Genomic DNA, 10,771 nt, shown 5'->3' with positions numbered 1-10,771 from the left:
AAAAAAAAAAAAAAAAAAAAAAAAAAAAAAAAAAAAACCAAAGTTAAAACTGTTTACGACTCCAAATAAGAAGCTGAGGAATTGGGGTGACCTTAAGAAAGATTGCCGGTTATATATAAACCTAGCTAAGTCCGGCAGGGACCTAAACTGCACTGAATGGTTCATTACCACACTACAGAAATGGTTTCTTTACAGATAAAAATCTCCGAAGTGGGGCAGGAGAGATGGCTTTTTTTGATTCTCTACACCCACACAGTGACTTGTAACCATCTGGAACTCGGGCTCCAGGGTACTCAAGGCTTCCTTCAGGCCTCCGATAGCCCCAGGCATGCATATGCCACACAGACAAGCATGCAGGCAAAGTCCCCACACATGTAGAAGTTTTTAAAAATTTAAAACCTCTGAGGTAACCGGCAGTTTCACTCAGTCTGTGACCTTTAGCAAACAGTGACTACTAAATCAGACTGTTTCTCCAGATAATCCTCTGGGGCCTTTGCCCCATACGACATTGAAAGAACATGTCACCATGACCTGTTAAGACTTCGGGGAAAGCATGGCTGAGGCGAAGGAAATCACCCTGGTAATTAATCCCCCATCTTTCAACAACGAAGGGGTAAATGAACACAGGAGCCCTCAAGTGTTGGTGACAACGCTTGTCTTACATCACCCTGCTTATGAGACGGCACAGTGGACCCAGAGTCACCTCAGGGAAGGAAGTGGCAACCTGGAGATCTGCATGAGAAAAGGTTAAGGTTTTAATATGCTTGATCTTTATACACATAAATGCCTGGGCTCTGAAGGAAAATAGTAGTGGGTGGATTTAACCGTGCAACTATAGGATTTTCATGTTTGTAACCCTGAAATTTTCTTTGGAATGTCAGTTAACCTCCTATATGGGTAAGATTTTACTGGGATACTTTTTAACACTTTAAAGTCTGTTCTTAGCACAAAGTGTTTGTGTATTCTTAGACTGCTGATAGATGATAGATAGGTAGATAGATAGATAGATAGATAGATAGATAGATAGATAGATAGATAGATAGATGATGCATACATACATACATACATACATAAGATAGAAGCTCTATCTGGTAATATCATTTACTATTTATATATCTTGTTAGGGCAAGGAATCTACTCTTACCTCTTAAAAGGTATGCTGTGAGAAAAATAAAATGTTTATAAATCTGATAGTTTGAAAAAAATTGTTGCTTAAACTCTGGCTATTGCAAATTCGTAAGTATTCTTTTTAATCTTTTTTGGGTATTGCCTAATGACAGTCTCAAACGTTCTTACTAATAAAACTCCAAATGGTAGTCATAACTTCTCACATTTTTAAAAGATAATTTATGTTTATCTTATGTTCTTTGGTGTTTTACACGCATCTATGTCTGTGTGAGGGTGTCAAGTCCTCCGGAACTGGAGTTACAGACAGATCTGAGCTGCCCAGTGGGTTTTGGGATTGAACCTGGGTCCTCTGGAAGAGCAGCCAGTGCTCTTAACTGCTGAGCCATTCCTCCAGCCCCAACTTCTTATATTTATATTTCTAATAAACTTTTAGAATGTATGTGTATTTGTTTCATAACAGAAAGTACCAGTAGCTGAGCATAGTGTCGAAGGAATGTAACCTCAGTTCCGTGGAAGGCTGAAACAGGAGAATTAGAAGCAAAAGCCCTCCTGGGCTATGTAAAACTTGGTGAGATCCTGTCCTGAAAGAATAAGAGAGCTGGGTGGTGGTGGGGCACGCCTTTAATTCTAGCACTCTGGAGGCAGAGGCAGACAGATCTCTGTGAGTTCAAGGCCAGCCTGGTCTACAGAGCGAGGTCCAGGACAGGCTCCATAGCTACTAAGAAACCCTGTCTCAAAACCACCATCCCCCGCCAAATAAAAAGAGAGAGAGAGAGAGAGAGAGAGAGAGAGAGAGAGAGAGAGAGAGAGAGAGAGAGACTGTATTTATAACTAGGTGGTTATACTTGCTTGTCATGTTTAAGGCCCTAAGTTTAATCTTTAGTACTATAAAAAATAGCAATAAAGATATTTTTAAAAGGGCTATAACAGGAGTGAAAGGCTTTTAGGAGCTCCTTTAAATAGGAAGAACAACCACTTAAGAGGTGCAATCCAAAGATAATAGGATTAATGGTCTCTGGTTTCAGTAGGCTTCAGAGGGTTGTGGTGTCACGTGTAGATCTTCCTCCACGCAGAGTAAAGCTCATTTAGTTGGGGTGCAAAGTCTAAGATGTCAACTGTGTGCAAAAAGAATATGACCCAGGGATGAAGAGACGCTCAGTTGTAGCATGAACAACTAAAATACAGAGACAGATATTGGGGTCCAACTCGGAGGTCAGAAAAGCAAAACAACCAGCCTCTGGCTCCCACCTCTAGTTCAGTCAGAAATGGTGATCCTGTCTCCAGGAATCTTAAGAGTGTCTGTGTCTGAGAGCTGTTACCTCCCATTTTATAATCCTCTCTAGTGCTGCGATTAAAGGCGCACACCAGTACCCTTGGCAAACTAGAGTGGCTACTGGGATTAAAGGTGTGTGTCACCACTGCCTGGTCTGTAAGGCTGATCAGTGTAGCTGTTTTACTCTCTGATCTACAGGCAAGCTTCACTCAGGGTTAAGAGGACGCGTCGCTCTTGCAGACGACCTGCTTCCGTTCCCAGCACTCATGTCAGGGGACTCGGCCCTACCTGCAACTCCAGTTCTGGGGGATCTGATGCTCTCCTCTAGCCTCTAAAGGCACTGGCATGTCTGTGGTGCACACACATACATGCAAAGTACACATATATAACATATAAAGTAAAATTTAAGGAATAACTCTATTAAAAAAAAAAATAGCATAGGGGGCTGGAGAGATGGTCCAGTGGTTAAGAGCACTGGCTGTTCTTCCAGAGTTTAATTGGCTTACAGCCTCTATAGTGGGATCTGATGCCCTCTTCTGGCTGGCAGGGGCACATGCAGATAGAGCACTCCTATACATTAAAGTAAGTAAGTAAATAAATAAATAAATAAATCTTTTTTAAAACATAGGCACTAGAGAGATGACTTAGAGGTTAAGATCAATTGTTGCTCTGGCAGAGGACCTGGATTCCATTCCCAGAACCCACATAGTAACTCACAATGGTCTTTTAATCCAATCCCAAGGGGGCCAATGCCCTCTTCTGAACTCCAAAAGCACCAGGCATGTATATATGTGAGGCACATATACATGTGCAGACAAAACACTCATACACATAAAATAAATTATCTACATACACATAAAAGTAAATTAATCTAAAAATTATTTAAAAACATTGGATCCACCTGTCATGTTATTGTATCCATAACAGGAATCAAGAAATGTTTTCCTAGCTGGGCGGTGGGTGTAGTGTGGTCTACAAAGTGAGTTCTAGGACATCCAGAGGCTATTACACAGAGAAATCCTGTCTCTATAAAACAAACAACAAACAAAAAAAGAAATGTTTACTATTGTTGATTCTATGGTCTATTAATTTGAAAGTCTCAGAAATGTAATTGTTACTCTGGGAACAGTTACAAATTCACTTCTTGCTGAATTCTCCCAGTAAAATGAGTACAGGTCTGAATTCGTGGCATTCACTCGGTTACTAGAAATAACTAAAATGTTCAAAATTGACTCCTTGTTGCACAGGCTCAGACTTTTTTGCTTCTCGTTATTCCCTGCTAGTTCAGAGCAGCAGCTAATTCAACGTTCTCCACACTGCATCTTCTAGAGGGGACACAGTGTTCGAGATGTGGACAAATGACACCTACGTACCGGCTATGACTGCACACTTTATTAAGAAGTCGAGAAGGCAGAGCCCACTTGTAATGCTCTCACTTCTTTTGCCGTTTAGCAGAGTCCTGAATATGGAGTACACACCAGTTTGTATCAACGACATCTCACGAGCTTGCTCGCTCTTTTCTGTCCTAGAGGTTCCTAGAACGGGGGAGCAGCATTCACTGAAGCATTGGCCTTCCAGTATTCATGGCAGCTCACAGGATTCACCCACAAAGCCAGGTAACTCCTCTGAGGCGCATGCCCATTATGGAATATTCCTGGGGTGTCCTGGGGATCGCTTGCCATAGAGATGGGCAGTGATTATGAGACCAGTTGCTGGTGTCCTTGGCTGAGCCCCTCAGTTGTTAAGACTCTAATAGCACCCCCTCTTCCTGAAACTGCGACCCTTCAAGGATTTTCCTTTTTTTTCTCTGTCATCTCTTGCTCCTCCATGTCAATCCTTCCCACAACTCCCCAGTCTTTTGCTGAACATCTTTCAAGAATGGGACAAAGCGTTGGAGTCCCCACCTCCCTGTGGCAACCTCACTCTAGAAGCCTGTGTAGTCCAGCCTGTTCTGTAGTCCACAGGTGTATCATGGCCATCACGTGGTTAAGGCTTCACCTTCTCTTTCAGGTGACAGCAATCTCTTTGCCTCCTACTGCGGCTGATGTGCCTTCAGATCAGCATCTTAAAAGAGGTGACGATGCTACCTTTATTTTCTAACTTTGTTTTAAGCGCAGAGTGTTTTGCCTGCTCTGCACTGCAGAGGTCAGAAGAGGGCATTTGATCCCCTGGAACTGGAGTTACAGACAGTTGTGAGCTGCCACGTGGGTGCTGGGATTTGAACCCAGGTCCTCTGGAAGAGCACCTAGTGCTCCTAACTGCTGAGCCATCTCTCCAGCCCTGATAAATTTTAATTAGGTTATCAATACACTTGAATGCATGCTATCTCCAGGTAAGATACAGTTAAGCTTTTTAATTTTTCCTCATAACTTAAAAATAGGCTGAACCATTAAAAAAAATCCACAATCTTTTTTTCCTGAGGGAGGTCACTTTGAATGACCTGTACCTGAGCAAATTTTCACACGACACAGCACCAGAATAGCTTCTCTGCACCTCCAGGTATTAAGATCTCTAGTGACAATCTCTTGGGCAGAGTATAACTGAAGGTCCCTGAAAAGCCAGCCAGTCTTCAGAGAAGTTAACAAGACATGACCCATTCCGTGGAGACAAAAAGAGGCAACCGTTCAAAGGCAGCTGAAATGTCAGCAGGACTTGGAAAAGGCCAGTCAGCCACCCCAGAATAAAGTGCTGAGTTTGGGGCGATCTTGAGCAGCTGAAGACAGACGTGCGTTGCAAAGAATTCAAGGCAAAGTTTTGGAGCCGCAGAACTCGGTGTTGATGAGCTGGAAAGGCAACAGAAATAATCCTGAGCAATTTCCCAGTTTAGAAAGATTTTGTTTATCCTTTTTCGCTAGAGTTGGAGCCAAATTTGAGTTCGCTTTTTAATATTCCTGGCCACACGAGTGCTCAAGTCAGTGGTGGATTTCTGGGAATAGTCTGTCATCACAGGCTCCAGGCTGAGACAGAAAGGGGGCCAGTTTCTTCCCTTTCATCACTTTGACCAATGACTCTGGGACACAGGCACAGAGCACCATCTTCTTCCCAGGGATCCCCAGTTCTCAGCTGTCCACTGTTTACCTGCCTTGCTGTGAGAGGCAAGAACCATTCCTAAACAACATTCCAGTCACATTAAACAGTCAGGCAGGCAGACAGACAGACGAGCTGGTGGCATGCACCTTTAATTCCAGTGCTAGAAGTAGAGGCAAGCAGATCTCTGGGACTTTAAGGATAGTCTGATCTACCCAACTGAGCTATTTTCTGGCAAGCCAGGGTCATATAGAGAGTCCTTGCTTGCATAAATAAATAAAACACAGTATTACATGATCCTTGAGAACAAAGGAACCAAGTCCTTTCATTTGGAAACCTGTTTTAATGCATCTACTCATTCATTTATAAGTGGTTCTTTTTAAAATCTTTATGTATAAGATTTGCCATACAGCGAAAAGACATGAAGCTTTAAAATCCTGTATCTGGATCCAACTCCTGATTCTCTGGGTATTTTTCAAGTCTCAGTTTTCCTCTCTTCGACAATAAAGCTAAGGACCCAACTTGGCATGGTTGTTTGGAGCGTTGGAATTAGTGTACCTAAAGTTACTGGCATACAACAAGCGCTCAGTGAAAGGTAGTGATGCTTGTGACTGCCTTACATTATTACAGCACTCTGTCAAGCCAGACAGGCCCAAGTCCAGCTTCCACATCCACCTTAGGAGGGCAGTTTGTCCCAAAAACTTCTTAGCTTAACAGAAATAGATTCATCCTCACTGACTTGTGATTGACTTAGATTGACTTATCCAAACTGAAGGAGGTCCCTGCCCCCGACAAAGACTTTCTCTTTAAACCACAGCCAGGCTCTCTCATGACTCTCTAAGTGGGTCCACTCCCTTGACCACTGCCTGCTGTCTTTCTTGCTATTCTACTGCTGTGAAGAGACACCAAGACCAAGTCCAAGGCCACTTAGAGCAGGTGGGCATGGCCTTGAGCAGCACCTCAAAGCAGAGAGAGAGAGAGAGAGAGAGAGAGAGAGAGAGAGAGAGAGAGAGAGAGAGAGAAACTGGGAGTGGCAGGGGCTTCAGAAATGTCAAAGCCCACCCCCAGTGACACACCCCCTCCAACAAGGCCACACCTCCTAATCTTCCCCAAACAGTTCCACCAACTGGGGGCCAAGCATTCAAGCTGGAGGCCGTTCTCATCCAGGGCACCACACCTGCCAAACTCAGTGTTAGCACAGCATCTTACACAAACCTGCTCCTGACAATTCACCCACTAATGTCGAATGCCATCACCATGTCTACATGCTGGCTCTACAGTGCTCAGCTCTCTCTGTAATATGCAGAGCTGAGGTCTGCCTCTTTGCCTTCTGCAGTTGTCTTGGATGAAGCCTCTTTTGTCTTGAGAAGAGTTCGTAATAACCGTCCCTTTCCACTCCTCATCTCTGTGTGTCTGCCTCTGACTGAAGAATGCCGTGGCCCACAGAAATCCAACATGAACTTGACCTCTGCTATGGTTTGGATGTCATTTGTCCCCAAAGGTTCACACATGGGACCTTTCCTGTTGTGCTGGAGATGAGAGCTGGGGGAACCTTCTAGAAATCAGGTCAAATGTGAAGTTCTTAGTGCATCCAGGGCAGATGCATGAGAAGGAAGGGTTAAGAGAACGCTCATGGGTCTCTGAGCTCTGATAAGAGCCGGTTGCTATAGAAACAAGCTGGATCCCCGGGTGGCTCTGGCTTCCTGTTTCAAGATGGGATCTCTAAGCCCTCATGTGCACAGCCACTGTTGGGACATCTGTCGTGTCGTGAGGTCCTCACTAGAACTCAGCCAATACGGCTGCTGTGCCCTTGGACTCCAGCGCCAAATAGACCTGCTTGCTTTCTAAAGTTAGCCTGCTTCCAGTTCTTACTGTAGCGATATAAAGTGTATTCATACAGCCTCCCATGTCCGGACATGCTGCCCTGAGAGTCCACTTAGTTCCTCTGAAGCTGAGCCACTGCCGGTTCATAGACCGCGCTGGACAATGCCTTTCCGATGGACTGAGACGACAGAGCTAGCCCCACAGATGACGGGGCCTCCACTGCAGACTCAGCGCCCCTCCACACACCTGCCTCAGCCTCGGGACACTTCCCTGCTGCTCTTTGCCACCCCACTGCCCCCAAGCCTTTGTCTCCACCGTAAACCTTTAACACACCACATTCCTGCCTTCTCAGGCGGTGTCCTCTAATTAAAACAGGCCCATCTTGTTTTCCCAGGGCCCTCAGCCTGGGTGAGTGACTCACTAACCCTCTGACAGCTCTCTCTGTAGTGTGAATGACTAGTAGGATCTCCAGGATCAGCTTCTCACACTTAGGTGTGCAGTGAACCAGGAGCTTATGCTGACCACGAAGTTTGGAGCTTGCCCGTCTAATCTTGTTTTTCATGTGACAGCAATGATCTAGAACACTTGCTAAATAGACATTATCTGGTCTTTGCCTCTGAATGCTCCAACTTTGGGTTGAGGTTCTAGAAATGTAAACTCTGTAAATACTCATCAGGGATGTCGGGGGAGGTGTTCCTGCAGGCACAGGTATGTTAGGGGAAGGGGAGGGGTATAAAAGGAAGAGGGGTGGGCCGTGTAGCCATTGCTGGAGGTCACCCAGCTTTTCCTAGGCAGATACAAGTCAAGCATCAGGCTTGCCCTGTCCAACATAGCTTGGTTGTGGAATGCTCTCTGGGGCGATGAAGGAATGGAGAACAGAAAGACACGGGTACAGAAAAGCTGGGATCTGATGGAGGGGCACCACCCGGGAATAATTCAGAATGTCAGCGCATTTACTGTGCCCAGCAGAGCAGGAGGGGTTAGCTGGTCTCAGCTGAACGTGCCTGGAGGGGAGCAGTCTCGGTTTCAGGAGTGGCGCACTGCCAACATGGGCCTGCGGACCAGAAGAAGGCTTAGCCTGACCTGGGCCTGACCCGGGCCTGACCCACGGAAGGGTTTGCCAGCCTCATGAGTCTGCGGCACTGGTCCTTGTCAACAGTACACCTTCACTCGGGACCTTATCTGTCCTTAACACATTCCCCCCGGGGCCTCCTCGGCTCCCCACCATCGCATTTCCCGTGTTTGATGCCTCACTGAGAACTCCGCATGAGGAATCACGCCTCCAGCCAAGCCCCTACAGTCTGGTCTTCCATGTTTGGAACAGAATGCTGGTTGCCCCGCAGAAAACGGCTTCGGATTCAGCTTCCCTGAACTCTTTTTTTTTTCTTTTTTTTCTTTTTTTTTTTTTGGTTTTTCGAGACAGGGTTTCTCTGTGGTTTTGGAGCCTGTCTTGGAACTAGCTCTTGTAGACCAGGCTGGTCTCGAACTCACAGAGATCCGCCTGCCTCTGCCTCCCGAGTGCTGGGATTAAAGGTGTGCGCCACCACCACCCTGAACTCTTGCTGTGGGGTCTGCGTCTTGACTCACGCCATTACTTTACCCATCTGATCCCTGGGCCCTTCGTGTGTAAGATAAGGGAATTCCACCACGTCGAAGCCAAAGCTTTTGAGCTGAAGGTGGGGTTACATGCAGTAAGGGAAGAGTGGGTGTTTATATGATGCACGATTAATAAAAGCTCGGGGGCAGATATTGGGGTTCAACCTGAAAACCCAAAAAGCAATGCAGCCAGTCACTGGCTCTTACCTCGACCATAGTCTGAAAATGGCGATCCTGTCTTCAGGAATCTCAGAATGAGACTGTGTCTGAGGGCTGTCTCTTCCTGTTTTATAATCTTCTCTAGGGCTGGGATTAAAGGCGTGCACCACACGGTTTCTATGGCAGCTAGTGTGGCTACTGGGATTAAAGTGGTGACTGCATGGGTCTGTAAGGCTGTCCAATGGGGCTGTTTTACTCTCTGATCTTCAGGCAGGCTTAATTTATTAAAATACAAATGAAATGTCGCTGCCGGAGAGAGAAGTGCCAGTACCCACTAATGAGGCGCCCTCTAGTGGGAAAGACAAGCAAGACCCTGGTTCCTGGGTAAGTAGAGGACGCTGTTCTGCAGAAACTGCATGGCCACATTAGTTAGTCCGCCAGGTTTGATTTTATAATCTAGCCTGTTTTCACAATGTGAGCTTCAAGCTACAACTGACAATGTCTGGGAGCGACAAGACTTCCAGCCTCGTTCGCAGTTCAGCAGACGCCAAGTGCCTCCCTCCAGTCCTGCCAGTGAGGAACGCTGGTGTCATTTGAAGGTATTGGTCTGTGCCAAAGTACCATCAGAATGAAAACCACGTTTGTAAAAATGTTTGGGGTTTTGTTTTTGGAGACAGGGTTTGTCTAGGTAGCTCTGGCTGTCACAGAACTTGTTCTGTAGACCAGGCTGATCTTGAATCCGGAGATTCGCCTGCCTCTGCCTCCGGAGTGCAGGGATTAAAGGTGCGTGCCACCTTTACCAGGCTCGAATTTGTAATTCTTGTAGAGGAGCTCCAGGTCTTTGAGCAACTGTCTAGAGAGGCTGTGTAAGCTAAACCTTTTTTTAAAATTATTTGTTTGTTTGTTTGTTTACTTTTACATTTAGTTCCAAGTCCAATTCTGTAACAAACAAAGTGTTAAAGGCTGGACAAGTGCCACAGCTCTGGCGTCTGTTCCTTCTACGGATGCTGCTATCCCACTGGCTCCTGTTGAAAGTTAGGTGGGGTATTTGAATGCATCCATCCACACCCCTCGCCTGGTTACCAAAGGGGAAAAAAAAACAACGTCACAAGAGCGAAGCAAGCGACTGGAGATTTGAACCCAAAGACTTTAAAGGTGCTAACCTGTCATCCACCTGAGCGGAGCGTCTTATATGTTTCCGGGTCCGCCCAGCCTTTGTCCTGTGAGGCTCCCGACACGCAAAAAGTGCTAGTCAGGAGGAAGCTGAACCAGGGCATATAAATTGCTCTCTGCTGCCCTCTTGAGTGAGTAGCTTGGCTTGCATTGGAGGCTGCCTAGACTACAAGTGAGGAGAAGCTGTGCAGGCCACACAGAACGCCCTTGACACCTAACTGTCGCGCTGTCTGTGTGAGCGCGTGCGCATCTGCTTCTGCCAGGAGATTGAAGAGGGAATTCGCACTTCACACCTTCGCCGGCTCCCAGTCCCAGCCCCGCCCGTCAGGCCTGCACAAGCTCCTCATCATCCGGAAGGAAGCCTGTCTGCCTTTTATCAGTAGCATTTGCATCAGATCTTTGAACACCCTTGAAACCCTGGCGCTAAACAATTAGTGTCTTATTGAACCAGCGTTTTTCTAACTTGGCACTCATAATTGCAGCATTTTTTTTTTTTTTTTTAAAAAAGCAGTTTCAACTGAGCGGCATGAAGTGAGATGACCCAGCTGGGCTAGGGAAGACTGTATGAGAACCTCTGGTTTTGCACACTGT

The sequence above is a fragment of the Alexandromys fortis genome, unplaced genomic scaffold (genome assembly GCF_014885135.2).
Source record: "Alexandromys fortis isolate MF-2015 unplaced genomic scaffold, M_Fortis_MF-2015_v1.1 scaffold_79, whole genome shotgun sequence".
NCBI lineage: Eukaryota > Metazoa > Chordata > Mammalia > Rodentia > Cricetidae > Alexandromys > Alexandromys fortis.
This window is presented reverse-complemented; position numbering follows the sequence as displayed.